This window comes from Macaca mulatta, chromosome 2 (genome assembly GCF_049350105.2).
Source record: "Macaca mulatta isolate MMU2019108-1 chromosome 2, T2T-MMU8v2.0, whole genome shotgun sequence".
Lineage (NCBI taxonomy): Eukaryota > Metazoa > Chordata > Mammalia > Primates > Cercopithecidae > Macaca > Macaca mulatta.
In genome coordinates, this window is record NC_133407.1 from 3,170,516 (window position 1) to 3,189,267 (window position 18,752).

Here is an 18,752-nt window from a genome sequence, read left to right on the forward strand (position 1 = left end):
ATAATCCCAGCTACTTGGGAAGCTGAGGCAGAAGAATTGCTTGAATCTGGGAGGCAGAGGTGGCAGTGAGCTGAGATCATGCCATCACACTCCAGCCTGGGCAACAGAATGAGATTCCGTCTCAAAAAAAAAAAAAAAAAAAAAAAAAAGACTTAAATCTAAGATCTCAAACTATGAAACTACTAAAAGAAGACATGGGGGAATTCTCCAGGACATTGGACTGGGCAATTATTTCTTGAGTAATACCCCACAAGCACAGGCAACCAAAGTAAAAATGGACCAATGGAATCACATCAAGTTTAAAAAGCTTCTTCATGGCAAAAGAAACAACAAAGTGAAGAGACAGCCCACAGAATGGGAGAAAATATTTGCAAACTACCCATCTGACAAGAGATTAATAACCAGAATATACAAGGAGCTTAAATAACTTGACAGAAAAAATTATAATAATCCAATTTTAAAATGGGCAAAAGATTCGAATAGACATTTCTCAAAAGAAGATATAAAATGACAAGCATACATATCAAAAGGTGCACAACATCACTGATCATCAGAGAAATGCAAATCAAAACTGCAAGGAGATACCATCTCACCCCGGTTAAAATGGCTTACATCCAAAAATAGACAATAACAAACACTGGCAAGGATGTGGAGAAAAGGAAATCCTCACACACTGTTGGTGGGAATATAAATGAGCACAACCACTATGCATAATAGTTTCTTCAAAAAAGCTAAACTACCATATGATCCAGCAATCCCACTGCTAGGTATATGCCCAGAAGAAAGGAAATCAGTATGTCAAAGGGATATCTGCACTCCCATGTTTGTTGTAGCTCTGTTCACAACAGCCAGGATTTGGAAGCAATCTAAATGTCCACCAACAGATGAATGGATACAGAAAATATGGTACATATACGCAATGAAGTACTATTCAGCCATTAAAAAGAATGAGTCATTTGCAACAACATGGATGAAACTGGTGGATACTATGTTATGTGAAATAAGCCAGGCACAGAAAGACAAGCTTCACATGTACTCATTTATTTGTGGGATCTAAAACTCAAAACAATAATTCCATGGAGATAGAGTAGAATGATGGTTACCAGAGTATGGGAAGGGTAATTGGGGGTGTGGAAAATGAGGGATGGTTAATGGGTACAAAAATATAGGTAGATAGAATGAGTAAGATCTAATATTTGATAGGACAACGGAGTGACTACAGTAAATTTATTATACATTTTAAAATAACTAAAAGAGTATAACTGGGTTGTTTGTAACACAAAGAAAGCATCAATGCTTGAGCTAATAGATACCCCATTTACCCTGACATGATTATAATGCATTGTATGTCTCTATCAAAATATCTTATGTACCTCATTAATATATAAATCTACTAGGTACCCATAAAAATGAAAAATAGGCTGGGCACAGTGGCTCACGCCTGTAATCCCAGCACTTTGAGAGGCTGAGGTCAGCAGATCACCTGAGGTCAGGAGTTCAAGACCAGCCTGGCCAACATGGTGAAACCCCGTCTCTACTAAAAATACAAAAATTAGCCAGGTGTGGTGGCACATGCTTGTAATCCCAGCTACTCAGGAGGCTGAGGCAAGAGAATTGCTTGAACCTGGGAGGTGGAGGTTACAGTGAGCCAAGATTGTGCACCACTGCTCTCTAACCTAGGCGACAGAGCAAGACTCTGTCTCGAAAAAAATAAAATAAAAATAAATTAAAAATTAAAAGTTGGCCAGGCGCGGTGGCTCAAGCCTGTAATCCCGGCACTTTGGGAGGCTGAGATGGGCGGATCACGAGGTCAGGAGATCGAGACCATCCTGGCTAACATGGTGAAACCCCGTCTCTACTAAAAAATACAAAAAAAACTAGCCAGGCATGGTGGCGGGCGCCTGTAGTCCCAGCTACTCGGGAGGCTGAGGCAGGAGAATGGTGTAAACCCGGGAGGCGGAGCTTGCAGTGAGCTGAGATCCGGCCACTGTACTCCAGCCTGGGCGACAGAGCAAGACTCTGTCTCAAAAAAAAAGAAAAAAAAAATTAAAAGTTAAGACCAGGCTGTACCCTGAGGTAGTTTAGAAGGCTAAACTCCTATAACTTAGTCTTGGGAGGTCTCAAGGCTTAGCCAGCTCAAATTTTACATTTCTCCAATAGAAGTTCTCTTATGAATTCTGAAGAAATTGCAGCATTTCTTTTGCTTTTAAATCTATCTACGTCTCCACAATTTTAGGAATATCCACTGGAATTTCTACCAATGTAGTGATTAATTCTGGTAAATTCAATGTAATACAATTTAATTTAATACAATCCAGGGAAGTGAGGTGGATGGGGAAAGGCGAGAAGTTCATCAAAGCGTACAAAGTTTCAGTTAGACAGGAAAAATAAGCTTTAGTGATTTATTGCACAGAATAATGACTGTATTAAATGATAATGCATTATATATTTTATTTTGTTTTGTTATTTATTATTTTTTGAGACAGTTTCACAATGTTGTCTAAGCTAGTATCAAACACCTAGGCTGAAGCGATCCTCTGGCCCCATTCTCCCGAGTAGCTGGGACTACAGGCATGTGCCACCATACCACACCATTTGCATATTTTTAAAGTGCTTGAGTATGATGCTTACTATCTGGCTAATGGAATCATTCATACCCCAAACCTCAGCATCATGCAATATACCCATATAGCAAGTCTGCAATATACCCCCTGAATCTAAAATAAAAGTTAAAAATATTTTAAAAAAATAATACAATAAATAAATAAATAAAATTGCTAAAAGAGTGGTGCATACCTGTAATTCCAGCTACTCAGGAGGCTGAGGCAAGAGGATCACTTGAACCCAGCAGGTTGTGGTGAGCCAAGATCGTGCCATTGCACTCCAGCCTGGGCAACAGAGTGAGACGCCATCTCAAAAAAAAAAGAAAAAAAGAAAAAAGAAAAGAAAAAGAAAAACAAAAGATGATAAGTATGTAAGATTCTTAACCACAGTTGATGTACCTTACAGGAAGAGCTTCTCTTTCATGATGTGTAACCGCCCCACGGGTTCTTCCTGCCCACTGCACAAACAAAATCAGTTCATGGAGACCATGGCGTTGCAGTAAAGAAAGAGGTTAATTGACGTGATGCCAGCCACACCATGTGGGAGGCAGAGTTATTACTCAAATCAAACTCATCTAAGGCTTGGAGGTTAGGGATTTTTCAAAGGTAATTTGTTAGGTAGTGGGCTAGGGTATGGGGAGTGCTCATTGGTTGGGTCAGAGATGAAATCATAGGGCATCGAAGCTGTCCTCTTTCTCTGAGTAGCTTCTGGGTGGGGACACAGAAGCCGTTGGCTGGTCCCGGTGGAGCCATCAGTCATCAGACATGCAAAATTCTGAGAAGATATCTCAGAAGGCCAATCCTAGGTTCTACAAAAGTAACGTTACCAGCAGGGGTAACTGAGGAAGTTGCATATCTTGTGGCTTCTGGAATAATGCCTCACAATTGTTTATGTCTACACCTTAGCAGAATTTAGGCTCCTTTCCTCCTCCTAGCCTGGTGGTCTCTCATTAGTATTACAAGGGTGGTTGAGTTTGCTTCGTTTAAACTATAAACTAAATGACTCCCACATGTAGCTTGGCTTAAACCCAGGAATAATTAAAAGCAGCTTGAAGGCTAAGGGCAAGAGGGAGGTTGGCTAGATCAGATCTCTTTCGCTGCCATTATTTTCTCACTGTGATAATTTTTGCAAAGGCGGTTTCAGACGCAATTGTATTTTTGGATACTGTGAACCCTGAATATCTGAGACTGGTCTCAGTTAATTTAGAAAGTTTATTTTGCCAAGGTTGAGGCTGCATGCCTGTGGCATAGCCTCAGGAGGTTCTGATGACAGGTGCCCAAGGTGGTCAGGGCACAGCTTGGTTTTATACATTTTAGGGAGACATAAGACATCAATCAACATATGTAAGATGAACATTGTTTCAGTCCGGAAAAGCAGGACAACTCAAGCAGAGAGGGAGCTTCCAGGTCACAGGTAGGTGAGAGTCAAACTGTTGGATTCTTTTGAGTTTCTGATTAGCCTTTCCAAAGGAGGTGATTAGATATGCACTTACCTCAGTGATGACTTTGCATAGAGTGGGAGGCAGTTTTGCCCTAACCCATTCCCAGCTTGACTTTTCCCTTTAGTTTAGTGATTTTGCGGGCCCCAAGATTTCTTTTCCTTTCACATTTCCCCCCTTTTCTTTTAAAAAATCTTTTGGAGAAAGCATTTTAGAAGAAAACGAGTGTCTGGTCTCAGGTTTTGTCTGGTCTCTCACGGCTAGGGTGATTTATTCCTAGGCAGGTGGGTCCTGAGTTATTAGGAAAGCTCATTTTTAGCAGGCTGAGAATCACCATATCCTATGAAGAGAAAATAGGGGGAGGAAGGGAGAAAAACAACAAACAAAATAACGATCCTAGAAAATCGATATAGGCCACATTACTCTGAAGTCCATACGTCAGTAGGCAGGTATGAAAGTAGCTTACATATGTAAATAGGTTGCTGTTATTTTCTTCTGAAGTTTATGTTGTCTAGATTCAGTTCACAGGGCTTTAAGAAAGCACAGCTTAGTTTTCAGTGATTTCAAATTAGGAAAATGGAGGAAAAAAAGGAAAAGAAAAGAAAAGAAAAATTTGAAAACATTGTTTTGGAGACCTGTAGCCAGGAAAAATTAGAATTCCATCCAAACTGTAGAAAATAATAAAAACTGAAAAACATTAGGCAAGACTAAAATCTAACAACAGGTGTATTATAGATCTTGAAATATAATGTTTCTCTCTCTAGTTTCCCATTTTTACTAATGACAAATCATGGTAGGACCAATTTGCCTTACTATACTTGGCCAGATAATTTGTATAAAGTGCAGCAAGAATAATTATTTTTTGCATAGTCTTTTAAAATAGGCTTTGATGGGGCCGGGCACTCACGCCTGAAATCCCAGCACTTTGGGAGGCCGAGGTGGGTAGATCACCTGAGGTCAGGAGTTCGAGACCAGCTGGCCAACATGGTGAAACCCCATCTCTACTAAAAATACAAAAATTAGCTGGGCCTGGTGGCAGACACCTGTAATCCCAGCTACTTGGGAGACTGAGGCAAGAGAATCATTTGAACCTGAGAGATGGAGGTTGCAGTGAGCCATGATTGTGCCACTGCACTCCAGCCTGGGTAACAGAGCAAGACTCCATCTCACAAAAAATAAATACATAAATAAAAAATAGGCTTTGATGGAACTTTGTTTCATAGAAGGAATCTCAGAAAAGACTTTTTTAAAGCTGAGCCCAGCCATGGGATTTGTACCATCAAATACCTATGAGTTGGATGAATTATTCTTCTCTTGAGGTCCCAAGATATTAGTAATTGGGGCCCCTGGGCATGTCAGAAAGTAAGTCTTTACTTACCATGGGTCAGGAACTCTGTACAGGGACTGCATAGACAAGGTATGAGGCCAGTTTTCCCAAGTGGCCTTTATTGGTTCCACAAGTCAAGTTTGATTCCTTACAGAAAAGCACACCATTCCAGTCAAAGCCTGGGTAAAATAACCAATTTCTCCAATTGCGTCCTGTTACAAATGAAAACAGATTCTTATTGCACTTATGCAAATAACTATATTGCCATAAGAATACTTACAAATAGTTTCCAAATTCTAGAGAAATCAGGTAGAGAGAAACAAATATGCTCCAAATTTTGTTCATAGAAGTATGCTTCATTGTTAAAAGCTGTTAATAGCTCAAAAGAAAAGTTTTCTTTACTCTGAAAAACAAAACAAAAGAACAGCAATGTTTTAAGCAAAAAGTCAAAAACATTGCTTCAGTCTTCTATAAGTTGAGTCCATGCACTTAATTCCTGTTCTGCTTGATGTTCATGAACATTCCAGCTCTTCATGAGTCCTGAAAGTTTCTCCTCTATTCTGATGTCACAATCTCCAAGTTATCAGAAACCTGCATTCAAGAGCACCTGTTAGAGTTTTATAGCTGATTATAAAACTACCTTCTAAAGAGGACAAAAACAAGACAGAATTGTCCATGGATGACAAAAAATTTTAGGGCAGCCAGAGTCAAAGACACAATTGACAAGGAAATTTGTTACCTGTGTCGCACAAAATAATTTAACATAGCAATTATAATTATTACTGATAACATACACTAAGTCTTATCAGAATTATAGGAGTTTCCCATAATGTTTGGAACACATACCAATAACATATTTATACAGATACAACTCAAAGAAAACTAAATACCATTTCCTATTTGACAATGCTTCCTATATAATTTTCATACCTAATAAGCCAGTTATGTCATTTTTGGAGTTTAAGGAACCTAACATCTGACAGGATTAACTAGGTCAGTAAAAGACATAGGTTATAATTTGATTTTGGAAAGTTTGTCAAATATCAAAGGTTTAAAAACTTGATATCATAAAATAGGATCACAGGTTATTGTAAAATAAGTCATTCATTTAACCAGAGTGGTAACTCAAAAACTTCAAAAAAAGGTGAAAACCTTCATTCTTTGAGAGAGGAGACTTAATTTTCCAAACAATAAGCCCTAATAAAAACAGCATGAATCCAATCAAATTTGACTTCCAAAATTTCATAAACAATCTATAAAATTTTAATCTTGACCATAAGCTATAACTTCCATAGGCCTTTTATGACCTTTATAGCTTTTATCTGGGAGTCAGTTAATGCTCCAAGAAAATGTTAATCTGACACAGGGGCCCATATGCTGGTCTTGCCTTAGTGTGCCTTTGACATTAATGATCAATTTATAGAGAAACTGAGCTTATTTTATCACTCAACATCGGCCCTTACAATCTCATGCACCCACCCTTCTGTGATAGTCCCTGGCCTTTGAGGAGTTGAACAGCTTTAATTTCTGGCCCTGTGTTTCAGGAATGCAGTTTATTTTGATTTGCATCTTTTACTAAGCCTGAAGTTGAGGCTTTAATTACTGCCAGTGTTTAAGATTTAGCAGGACTTGGTGTCCTTTTTAGACCCAGGACTCAAAGCCCTGTACTCAACATCACAAGGACTTTAAAAGCACATACGGAAAGATACATGGATATAGTAACCTTAATTTTTAAAAAATTGTTTTAATCTCAGTTATTTTCTAAGCAAACCAAAACTTCACAATAATGGCATAGGAATTATTTTGACAAAACACAAAATATCTTAAGCCAGTTACCAAAAGGCAAAAGAAGAGACCTTCTGCAGTGCACAGAATATTATGTTGGAAGAAAACATTTCCCTTAGACCTTTAAGAAAACATTGTTAGCATCAGGCCACAACAAACAGAAGTTGAGGGGAAAAAAAACTTATATGAGCCAAAAATGACTTTAAGGAGAGCATTACTATTTCATGCCTTTTAAAAGGGGTGCGAAACTGAAAACAGCAAGATGCAATAAAAGTTGAACTTTGGGTTTAAAAAAATTAGAATCTCCTATAATTTACTAAATCAATCCCTTAAGAAAATTTTATTGTTCTAATCAATTATTTAGTGTGTAAGTGTATTTTTTACATCAAACCCAATTTCTATAAAGACCATTATAATTTCTCTTCAGTTATAGACAACTCGATCATATAAAAGTTTTGTTTTGTTTTTAATAAATCCTCTTATTGTTACTTACACAGACCATTCATGACATGCTTGGACTTTCAGTTTTTTTCTGAACATCCTTCTTTCTTAAACAACCAGTCATTTTATTCTAGGACTAAATTTATCGTACAAGATTCTTTCTCATATAAAATTATTTCTCTTTAAGCTTTGTCTCAAAAAAAAAAATTTTTTTTAAACAAAGACATTTCTTAGTGTCTAAACTACACTCTTCCTTAAAAACCCAAGAGCAGCCTATGTTGCAATAACTATTTTCGTCAGTAAATCAGGTAGCAGTAAAAAGGCAAGCCATTTAAGAGCTGAGATGAACTTGTCTGTTTACACTCTTGCAGTTCCATAAGGAAAAACAGGTTTCTCCCCTGAAGGGAGTCTGGTGCTTTCTCCATTTTCTTTAAGGAACCCCAGGTTATTATAAACTATTTTAGGTCCCTCATGTGGCAGAGTATGCAAGAGAAAGGAGACACAGGAGAGACAGGAGAAGCAAATGAAGAAAACAGAATTCAGTCAACTGAGAAGAAAAACATTTTTGCTCAAAAAAAGAGACAAGGTCCTAGGAGAAAGAAAAAACAACACCACGAAGGCCTTTTATACACACACACACACACACACACACACACACAAACGCACACACACAAACACACACACACAAACACACACACATCTTGGATGTTGGCTTTTAATTAAGCTGACTTTTAACCACTGAGCTCCTTTTAAAACATCTTTTAAAATCTATTACCATATTTAAGCTAGGAAAAAAAATGCTGTTCTTTCAGAAGTACCAAGTACCAAAGCGGAAAGGGTTTGACTTAGGAACCAAAGCTAGGTTGTTGTGATAGAAAACAAAGAAGGTAGAACCCTTAGCTATGGAACTGCCATGCGGGGCAACAGTCATTGCTCTTTCAGCTTGGCCTGGCTAGCAAAAAGGGGCCTCGTTATGTAAATAAAGCCCCTTAAGCAGTCAAAAATCTTTCCTGGTTTTTTTTTTTTTTTTTGGTTTGGTTTTTTTCCTTTGTCTGGCTGTTTTTCTCCCTACATCACACCACCCCCCCTTTTTTTCTTGAGACAGAGTGTCGTTCTCTCCCCAGGCTGGAGTGCAGTGATGTGATCTCCGCTCACTGCAAGCTCCGCCTCCTGGGTTCATGCCATTCTCCCCACACAGCCTCCTGAGTAGCTGGGACTACAGGCGCCCGCCACCATGCCTGGCTAATTTTTTTTGTATTTTTAGTAGAGATGGGGTTTCACCGTGTTAGCCAGGATGGTGTCGATCTCCCGACCTCATGATCCGCCCACCTCGTCCTCCCAAAGTGCTGGGATTACAGGCGTGAGACACCACGCCAGCCTTTTCTTTTTCTTTTTTTTTTTCTTGTGGGAATTTAGCCACTTCAGAGGGCTTGTTCCCCATAATTTGAAACTTTCCTTTAGATTTGACCAAGTCAGATAGAGTTGATCAAACCCAATGGGGAAAAGACCAAAACAACGAAAACAGAAACAAACAAAAAACAACAACAACAAAACCAGTTAAGCAAAACAAATGATGGCACAACTTATATGATCACTGAGTGCTCTAATGGTAAGGAGAAATTAAGACCAGTTGGTTGTTAATCTTAACTTTAGCCAAGACAAACCCCAATTCAGTTACTTACCTAGGGATGGGACTCAAGCTGAAGACTGCTCTCCATCCTAGAAGCAGGAGAAATCTAAAATTTGTTTTCCCTGTGGGAAGCGAGTTCAAACTCCACAGAGGAGTTACCTGCCTTCCACCTTCATGGAAGCAGGAAAAACTTACCTTCCTTGTGTTGGAAGCAAGTAAAACTCCAAAAAAACACAAAGTAGTTGTACAACATAATAAACGTTAGATCACGACTGAATTTTGGGAGATCAGGAATTCTCCAGAGAGGGTCGTTCCAGGCCTCAGCAAATTGTCCTGTTGGTTTGAGCCATAAAGATAGCTCAAGCTGGTCCCAAGCACCAGTTGGAGATTTGGCAAAGGTCAGAAGCACCTCCACTCAGAATCCCTCTATGGTTACCAAAATATGAACTCCAAATATATGAGACAGGTCTCAGTTAATTTAGAAAGTTTATTTTGCCAAGGTTGAGGCCACAGGCCACATGCTCGTAACACAGCCTCAGGACGTCCTGACAACATGTACCCAAGGTGGTCAGGGCACAGCTTGGTTTTATACATTTGAGGGAGACATGAGACATCAGTCAATATATGTAAGATGAACATCAGTTCCATTCAGAAAGGTAGGACAACTCAAGCAGGGAGGGGGCTTCCAGGTCACGGGTAGGTGAGAGACAAATGGTTGCATACTGTTGAGTTTCTGATGAGCCTTTCCAAAGGAGGCAATCAGATATGCATTTATCTCGGTGAGCAGACGGGTGACTTTGAATAGAATGGGAGGCGGGTTTGCCTTAAGAAGTTCCCAGCTTGACTTTTCCCTTTAGCTTAATGATTTTGGGGTCCCAAGATTTATTTTCCTTTCACAATACAGATAAGGGTCTTTCCTTTTCTCCCACACTCTTTTAAGAAGCACTAAATTCAAGGCCAAACCAAAAGGGTACAATCTCACAAAACTAACATTTCTTTTCCTTAATTATTTTCCCTCCTTATTAGTGGTCTTTTTTACACCTCTGCCAATAATTAGGGCTGGAGAAAACTTATAAAATTTAGTTCACCAAAGTCTAGAATGATCTCAATCTTCCATAACCACTACGATAGTTAATTTTATGTGTCAACCTATATCAGAGGTGTTTAAACCAGAACGACTCCATCTAGAATAGGGGCTGGGTAAAACAAGGCTGAGACCTACTAGGCTGTATTCCCAGGAGGTTAGACATTCTAAGTCACAGGATGAGATAGGAGGTCAGCACAGAGACAGGTCACAAAGACCTTGCTGATAAAACAGGTTGTGGTAAAGAAGCCAGCTGAAACCAAGATGGCTACAAAAATGACCTCTGGTCATCCTCACTGCTCATTATATGCTAATTACAATCATTAGCATGCTAAAAGACACTCCCACAAGTACCATGACAGTTTACAAATGCCATGGCAATGTCAGGAAGTTACCCTAGATGGTCTAAAAAGGGGAGGGACCCTCAGTTCTGGGAATTGCCCACCTCTTTCCCAGAAAACTTGTGAATAATCCACCGCTTGTTTAGCATATAATCAAGAAATAATCATAAAAATAGCCAACCAGGCCGGGCGCGGTGGCTCAAGCCTGTAATCCCAGCACTTTGGGAGGCCGAGGCGGGCGGATCACAAGGTCAGGAGATCGAGACCACAGTGAAACCCCGTCTCTACTAAAAATACAAAAAATTAGCCGGGCGCGGTGGCGGGCGCCTGTAGTCCCAGCTACTCAGGAGGCTGAGGCAGGAGAATGGCGGGAACCCGGGAGGCGGAGCTTGCAGTGAGCCGAGATCGCGCCACTGCACTCCAGCCTGGGCAACAGCGTGAGACTCCGTCTCAAAAAAAAAAAAAAAAAAAAAAAAAAAAAAAAAAAAAAAAAAAAAAAAAAAAAAAAAAAAAAAAAAAAAAAAAAAAATAGCCAACCAGCAGCCCTTGGGGCCACTCTGTCTATGGGGTAGCCATTCTTTATTCCTTTACTTTCTTAGTAAGCTTGCTTTTTACTTTACTCTATGGACTCACCTCGAATTCTTTCTTGCACGAGATCCAAGAGCCCTTTCTTGGGATCTGAATCGGGACCCCTTTCCAGTAACACTTGGGCTAGGAAATGCCCAGATTGCTGGCAGAGTTTATTTCTGGGTGTGTCTGTGAGGGTGTTTCTGGAAAAGATTTGCATTTGAATCATCTGATTGAGTAAAGAAAATCACCCTCACCAATGTAGATAGGCATCACCCAATCCATGGAGGGCCCAAAGGAGCAAAAGGGTGGAGGAAGGACGAATTCTGTCTCTCCTCTTGAGCTGAGACGCCCATCTTCCCCTGCCCTTCAACATCAGAGCGCCTGGTTTTTGGGCCTTCAGACCTGGAATGAATGACAGCACTGGCTTTCCTGGTTCTCCATCATGTCCTTTTGAGTTTTGGTCAGCATCACCACAAGATAAGGACATTCACCTCTGATCTCCTTTCTAGGTTTTTTGTTTGTTTGTTTATTTGTTTTTTGATACTGAGTCTCACTCTGTCACCCAGGCTAGAGTGCAATGGCAGGATCTCAGCTCACTGCAACTTCCGCCTCCTGGGTTCAAGCGATTCTCCTGCCTCAGCCTCCTGAGTAGCTGGCATTACAGGCATGCACCACCATGCCTGGCTAATTTCGTGTTTTTAATAGAGACAGGGTTTCACCATGTTGGCCAGGCTGGTCTCGAACTCCTGACCTCAGGTGATCTGCCCACCTCAGCCTCCCAAAGTGTTGGAATTACAGGCATGAGCCACCATGCTCAGCCTGATCTCCTCCTTTCTATGCACCTGTACTAGTTAGTAACTGGTGGTTCTGCCTGAGGCACAGATGGATCCAAGGGTTCAGTGATAGATCCACGGTTCCTCTGTTTTGCTTTATTTGCAAAAAGGCTCTTACCTGAAATGTGATTCTAAGGTGGTCCTTGGAAGTTCTGGATGGACATGGTCCTTCATGCTAGTGACCTAAGGAAGAAAAGGAGAGTATTCCCTGAAAGATTCAGCAAACATCTGAGGGAAGATTGACCACTCTGGATGCAGGGTCCTGCCTGAGGGATTGCTCTAAGTGTCCGGGCTGGGTCATGTGCCTGCCCCTGCAGTGGTGGTACAGGATAAAGCCAGCCAGTCTCATCCAACCATATGGACTGGGCAGATTGCTATAAAATAGAGAAAGAAAAGCTTCCCAAAGGAAGGGAATGTGGAGTCAACAAGAGGTAAGGTCACTTTTGTCCCCAAGTGACAACTCTGGTCTTCCTCTGCTTCTCCTCTTTTCTCAGAACTCTTTCTTATTCATTCCCAAGTTCAGCTTGTTCAGTACTGCAAGGGCTGATGGGTGGGGGTCAGGTGTGGGGCAGGATCACTGCCCTCCTCCATTATTTTCACCCAGGCAAAAATGGGTGAAATGAGCCTCAAGGGCCATGTCGGAGACAACGTGAGGGGTGGAGACAGAGGGAGAGTCCGGAATGGGCCCTCACTGCCCTAGAAGCATATGGAGGAGAGAGGACCAGCCTCCTTCTGAGGGAAGAATGATAGGAACACTGTGTGTGTGCCTGGGTTCCAGGTCTGGTTGGTACTTCATGAGAGTCATCTTGTTTTCCCACAAAAATGGTTCAAAATCGTCCAGACCCTTCTTTCTTCCCTCTTCATATTGGTCTCAGACCCCTCGCTAAAGTCCCAAGGCTGGCTCTGATCCCACCATGAGAAGCTTTCAGAAAAGGGTGCTTTTCTCCCGGAGCTCAAGGGCTTCAGCTCTGGGCTGATCAGTACCACCCCCACCCCCCCACACACACACACAGAGTAATTAGTTATGGAATTTGGTGGAAGAATCAATCAGACCATTTGGATCATGGAATAAACTATTCTATGGACTCATGGAATGTTCCATGGAATAATGTCCCAGTTATTTTGTGCTAGGGAGACAGACATTTATATTCAACAAATGTCCTCTAGATTGAGTGCTGAACCACCTTGTGTGGATAAGACTGAGAATAACACATGGAGGAAATTCTTCTGGTTTCAAGACAAACTCCACAAAGACAAGATGCACTTGGAGTTTGAGTCTGTCTCTTCTGCTCTGTGGTGGGTTACTCCAGTTCATCTGCAAAATTGTTTGGAATTTGCAAAACCTCCAAATCCTCCCTCAGGGCTTCTGTGCCTCTTGGCTTCCTTACAGCTCCTTTGTGACCGTAAGATAGGTTTAATAACCACACTCTAGGTTGCACAACTATTATTATTACCATCAGAGACACATGGTGCAGAAAAATAGAATCTGTGTTTTGTATTTCCTTTTTCAGATAAACAGTTTCATCTAAGGAAAATAGCAGATGGTATTTACCCAGGAGGGTGGTCTTCCCCCGGTACTGAGGCTAGGGGGCCTGCAGTAGTTTCAAAATAGAAGCATCTTCCCCAGCTGCACTCTGCACGTGGCCTCCTTCCTCACGCCACACTCCGTCTCTCTGGCTCTGCTTCCCCGTGGTGAATGCATATGCAGAAAAGAAATGGGGACCCGGTGAGTCTTGGTGTTTCCAGGAGGCCCACAGGCCCTGGTAAGAGCTGATGGTTTGGAAGATGGAAAGCAGCCAATGGACGTCAAACATTTAAAGATACAAGCAGAGTCATTAGGGGCCCAAGGGTTTGAATGGTTCCCAGGCTAATACAACCCTCCCCTGACTTTCCATGCTGACTCCATCTTTTCCTCCACCTTGCTGGGCCCTGTCTTCCTCCTGTTCTAGGTATTGCAACACAGTCACAGGATGTGAAAGTAGCGAGAAAGAGATAAAGCTTGGATCCTGGCAAAGCGGATGCATTGCCAAGGCGAGAGCCAAGTTGACGACTAAGCTGGGCCTAGAACCCTCATGTTTTGGCTCACAGACCTGCACTCTTTCCATAAGCCTTGACTTGAAGAGGATTCCTTAACTGAACTGTTATAAGATTCTCACAGATACAGTCTCTTGGTGTAAATAACAATGACCTATCAAGATACCAAAAGTGAAATAAGACAAAATAGGATACATCTTAGTTGGTTATAACATCAAGAGAAGCCTGCAAACTGCCCCATCCCCCAGAGTCTCAGGGGATCTGGGTAGGATCTCGCAGCGTAGAGGGTGGGTTCAGTCTGTGAGTTCTTCCTTCCCCTGCTGTCCACCCATCATTCACAGCACGGTTTGTCCCTAATAGTGTTTAGCTCTGGATCTCTATTAAATCACAGATGCTCAGAAACGTAAAGGGCCTTAAAGAGCATGTAGTCGATTCAACTCTCTGTGTGCAAGTGCAAGTGAGATCATATATGTTAGAAGTAGACACAGATCTCAGGCAGCCTCCTGATAGTGAAACCTACAGCTTGTGTCCATGGATCCCAGTGAGACCCGGAGATCTGGCAGTTGTCTGGTTGGTTGATATAGTTAGAAGATGAGCTGCATATACTCTGTTGCCAGGCTGGAGTGCAGTGGCACCATCTCGGCTCACTACAACCTCTGACTCCTGGGTTCAAGAGATTCCCCTGCCTCAGCCTCCCGAGTAGCTGGGACTTCAGGCACACGCCACCACAACTGGCTAAGATTTGTATTTTAGTAGAGACAGAGTTTCACCATGTTGACCAGGATGGTCTCGATCTCCCGACCTCGTGATCTGCCCACCTCAGCCTTCCAAAGTGCTGAGATTACAGGCATGAGCCACCGCACCCGGCCAGAAGTTGAGCTGTATAATTTCAGCTGGAATGTTCACTATGCCATGTGAATTAGTCTACTTGCCAGTCTACATGGCAGGGTTCCGCTGGTAGAAGTGGAAAGCACCCTCTGCTCCTCTGATTTCCAAATCTAAACGCTGTGGCCCTCCCTCTGTTCTGAGGGTGTCCTCGTGTGGTCATTTATCCCCTGGGCCTCTCCCTAATCCCTAAACACTGTCCCTGGACCAGAGCTGTTTTTCCTCCCAGCCTATCACAAATGCTTTGGGAGGCCTGGGACAGTGGCCTGGGCTGTGCTGACCCCACCACTCCATCTGCATCTGCTCACGGGGACAGGGCTTCTTCCTTTGTACCATTGTTTCAGTGGCTTTGGGTTTTTTTTTGGGTTTTTTTTTTTTTTTGGTATTTTTGGTTGGGTTTATTTTTTACTTTTCCTTCTCCTCTATTTCAAACCCAGTCCCTTCAGAGCCTCAGTTGAAGCCAGCCCACCCAAGCACATCCCTGCAACAGAACTTGTAATAATTCCCTAAGCAGTCCATGGACGTCTTCCCAAACAACCCTCCTACAGCAGAGGGTTCTGGGAAATCTAGTCACTTCCCCTCACATGGATGCACCTGCCTCTGGGAACTTCCACAGCCCTGGTCCTTGGATAGGAGAATGAAGACACAGGGCTAGGGGGTTGGGGAATGGGTGATGTTGATACCTAAATCTTCAGGCCACTCATCAGCTGGGTCCTTCTGAGTGAGTGAGGGTAACTCTCAAGGAAGTGAAATTCTCAGCCTGGAATTTATGACCTGACCATCTCAGACCAAATTACAGAGAAAAAAGTCAAAGTGTGTGTTCACTCCTTAGGGCTGTGAAAGGCCCAGGAGCCATTCTTCAGATGAGCCTCTTGGCCCTCAAAATCGTAAGCCTTCTATTCATGATTGAACTTTTCCTATTTGAAGCACATTCACTGAGCCAAATCTTTCTGTCACATATTTTGCTTTTAAAAGTTGAGTTTGTTTGATTTCCTAAATTTTTGTTATTTCTAACTGTATCAAAGCAGCCCAGTTCAAAGAAACAGAATGTACCAGGGAAGCAGACATTTGATCATTAAAGGCAAAATGAATCTAAGTCGTGTCTACTTGAGTGCTCATGACACCAAAACCAGAAAAATCCCTGGCCTACATCAAGTCCGTAGGCTTTTTGTCCTGGAGGCCAGGGTCCCTCTGTGGTCTCAGGGTACCCAGGGAGATATGCTGCATGGTTGAACTGAGCACCTAAGATGCCAAGAGTCCCTAACCTTTGTCCTTCTCTTGAGTGGAGGTGGCCGAAGGAGGGGGGGTCACACAAGAGACCACTTCCTGCCCCTGGATGGGCAGAACAGAGTTGCCCAGGGCCTGTCAGGACAGGATGCAGAATTCCTGACTCTTGGGGAGTTTGTCTGGTTAAAGGCCATGTCCAGCTTCTGGTATAAAGACCACTTGGTAACCCCCTGCTCCCAGAGAGAGCGCGATCATTACTGAGGCTACAGGCAGGAGACTGGAGCAACTGTTCAGAGGGAAAAGGAGCTAGAATAGCAGACTCCACAAGGGCAAGGTATTATTTTGTACCCCACATCTTCTGGGTATCTAGCAAAATGCCTGGTCCTTAGGAAGTACTCAGTAAATGTTAAACTAATAAAAGATTAATTTCTGAGAACAGGTCAAAGGTTTAGGCCTGGGGTCGGGGGACACAGAAAGAAGTATCCAGAGAATCTCAGTCAGTCTCAAAATCATAGCTCGACAGAGAAATTCCCTTCAATCCAAGACCCAGGTCCTAATGCAGCTCCCTCGAAGGCTGTGACGTGTATGGTGAGCTTAGTGGATCTCATACCTCCTCATGTCAAATTAGATGGTGGCCTGAGCTCAGGCATTGCCACTGGGGCAGGAGAGAGGGGACAAAGTAGAAATATTGGAGTCTGGATGGACAGAATGTTGAAACTGACAGTATGTGGGTACTGAAGGAAGTGAATGAGAGATGAGGATAATAGAGGGCGACACTCTTCCCGGGGTTGCTGTAAGGAGTAGTAAATGAACGCACAGTGCTTCAGGCCACACGGTAGGTTCTTTTTGTGGGGATTGGGGGGAACGGAGTCTCACTCTGTCACCCAGGCTGGAGTGCCATAGCGTGGTCTCAGCTCACTGCAACCTCCGCCTCCCAGGTCCGAGTGATTCTCCTGTCTCAGCCTCCCAGGTAGCTGAGATTACAGGCGTCCACCACCACACCCGGCTAATTTTTGTATTTTTAGTAGAGACGGGGTTTCACCATGTTGGCAAGGCTGGTCTTGAACTCTCGAACTCAGGTTATCCGCCCACTTCAGCCTCCCAAAGTGCTGGGATTACAGGTGTAAGCCACAGAGCCCAGCCTGTAAGTTCTTAATGGAAGCTGCTTTCCTCCTCCTCCTCTTCCCTTTCCGTTTTCACTAAAGGTCAAACTCTCCCACCTGGAAACATTAGAGTGCCCGCCCAAAGAGACTCTGCCACCAGTGTCTTTCTATGAACCTCACCCTTGAAAACCGTGGACATGCTTCTACCTCTGCTGGTCCCCACCAAGAAGATAGCAATCAAAGTATCTTCTCTCTAGTGCTGTGTCAGAAAAACCCTGACGACCATCCTCCCATGAGCAGAATGTTTTCTTTGCTCATCTGAGATGAAATGAACATCTCTTTGGGGACAAACAGGCAGCCTGACTCACAAGCTGAGCAGACACTACGGGCTGGGCCAGGTGATAGCTGCACAATGGTAGCTGCGGCTGCAGCTCGTGAGGCTTCAATGCTTGCGGCATAGACTGTGACAATACACAAGAGATGTTTTTAAAGGTGAACAAGTCTATTTCTTTCTTTTTCTTTCTTTTTTTTTCTTTTGAGACGGAGTCTTGCTCTCTCACCCAGGCTGGAGTGCAATGGCACGATCTCCACTCACTGCAACCTCTGCCTCCTGGGTTCAAGCAATTGTCCTGCCCCAGCCTCCTGAGTAGCAGGGTTTGCAGGCGTGTGCCACCATGTCTTGCTAATTTTTTTGTGTGTGTGTGACAGAGTCTCACTCTGTCGCCAGGCTGGAGTGCACTGGTGCAATCTCGGCTCACTGCAACCTCCACCTTCTGGGTTCAAGAGATTCTCCTGCCTCAGCCTCCCAAGTAGCTGGGATTACAGGTGCACTCCACCACGCCCGGCTAACTTTTGTGTTTTTAGTTGAGACGGTGTTTCACTATATTGGCCAGGCTGGTCTTGAACTCCTGATCTCGTGATCCACCCACCTCAGCCTCCCAAAATGCTGGCATTACAGGCGTAAGCCACCATGCCTGGCCCTAGAATCAGTACTGTTAAGATAATTAATTGAGAAGCCACTAGGCTGAGATGGCTCCAGGGCCTTGAGTTCCTATGTAACCAACCGAAACTCAACTCAGAGGGAATGATTTTAACCTAGGAAAACAAAATTTAAGATTAACCAATTAGGAACCACAAACTAACCTCGAATGAGGGACTTTTCACATTAACCAATCAAATATTTTCTTTGTCTTGCTTCCATGAGCACCTTATGAAAGATTTTCCCTGGCACCCCTTCACTGGAGCCCTGAATGATTTGTGGGCTTATTGTTGGATGCATGACTCACCGTCCGCTCAAGGAGACTCTTTCAAATGTTCATGTGCCGAAGTTTCTCATTTAATGGTAAGTATTTGTAGCCAGAGTGAAGGACCGCTGGGCTGAGGAAGGTGTGGAACAAGTGTGGAAAGGAAAAGCACAAAGATTACTATGAATATCTCACTCGACCAATAA

At 42.9% G+C, this 18,752-nt stretch overlaps 1 long non-coding RNA gene across 11 annotated transcripts in view; it reads right to left on the reverse strand.

Annotated features, from left to right (window-relative positions):
* LOC106997195 (uncharacterized) overlaps positions 1 to 18,752 on the reverse strand; it is a 79,526-nt gene that overhangs the window by 25,791 nt on the left and 34,983 nt on the right. For 2 of the 11 annotated variants that reach the window (XR_013413468.1, XR_013413469.1), the window contains exons 5-9: positions 18,589 to 18,679; positions 13,606 to 13,732; positions 12,172 to 12,236; positions 11,284 to 11,420; positions 2,797 to 5,772 (exon numbers count right to left, since the gene is read on the reverse strand). This is a non-coding gene — a long non-coding RNA (uncharacterized LOC106997195). Of the gene's footprint in view, positions 1 to 1,020; positions 5,773 to 11,283; positions 11,421 to 12,171; positions 12,237 to 13,605; positions 13,733 to 18,588; positions 18,680 to 18,752 lie in introns of those variants that run through there. The other 9 variants (XR_013413474.1, XR_013413472.1, XR_013413473.1 and 6 more) reach the window with 8 other exon arrangements.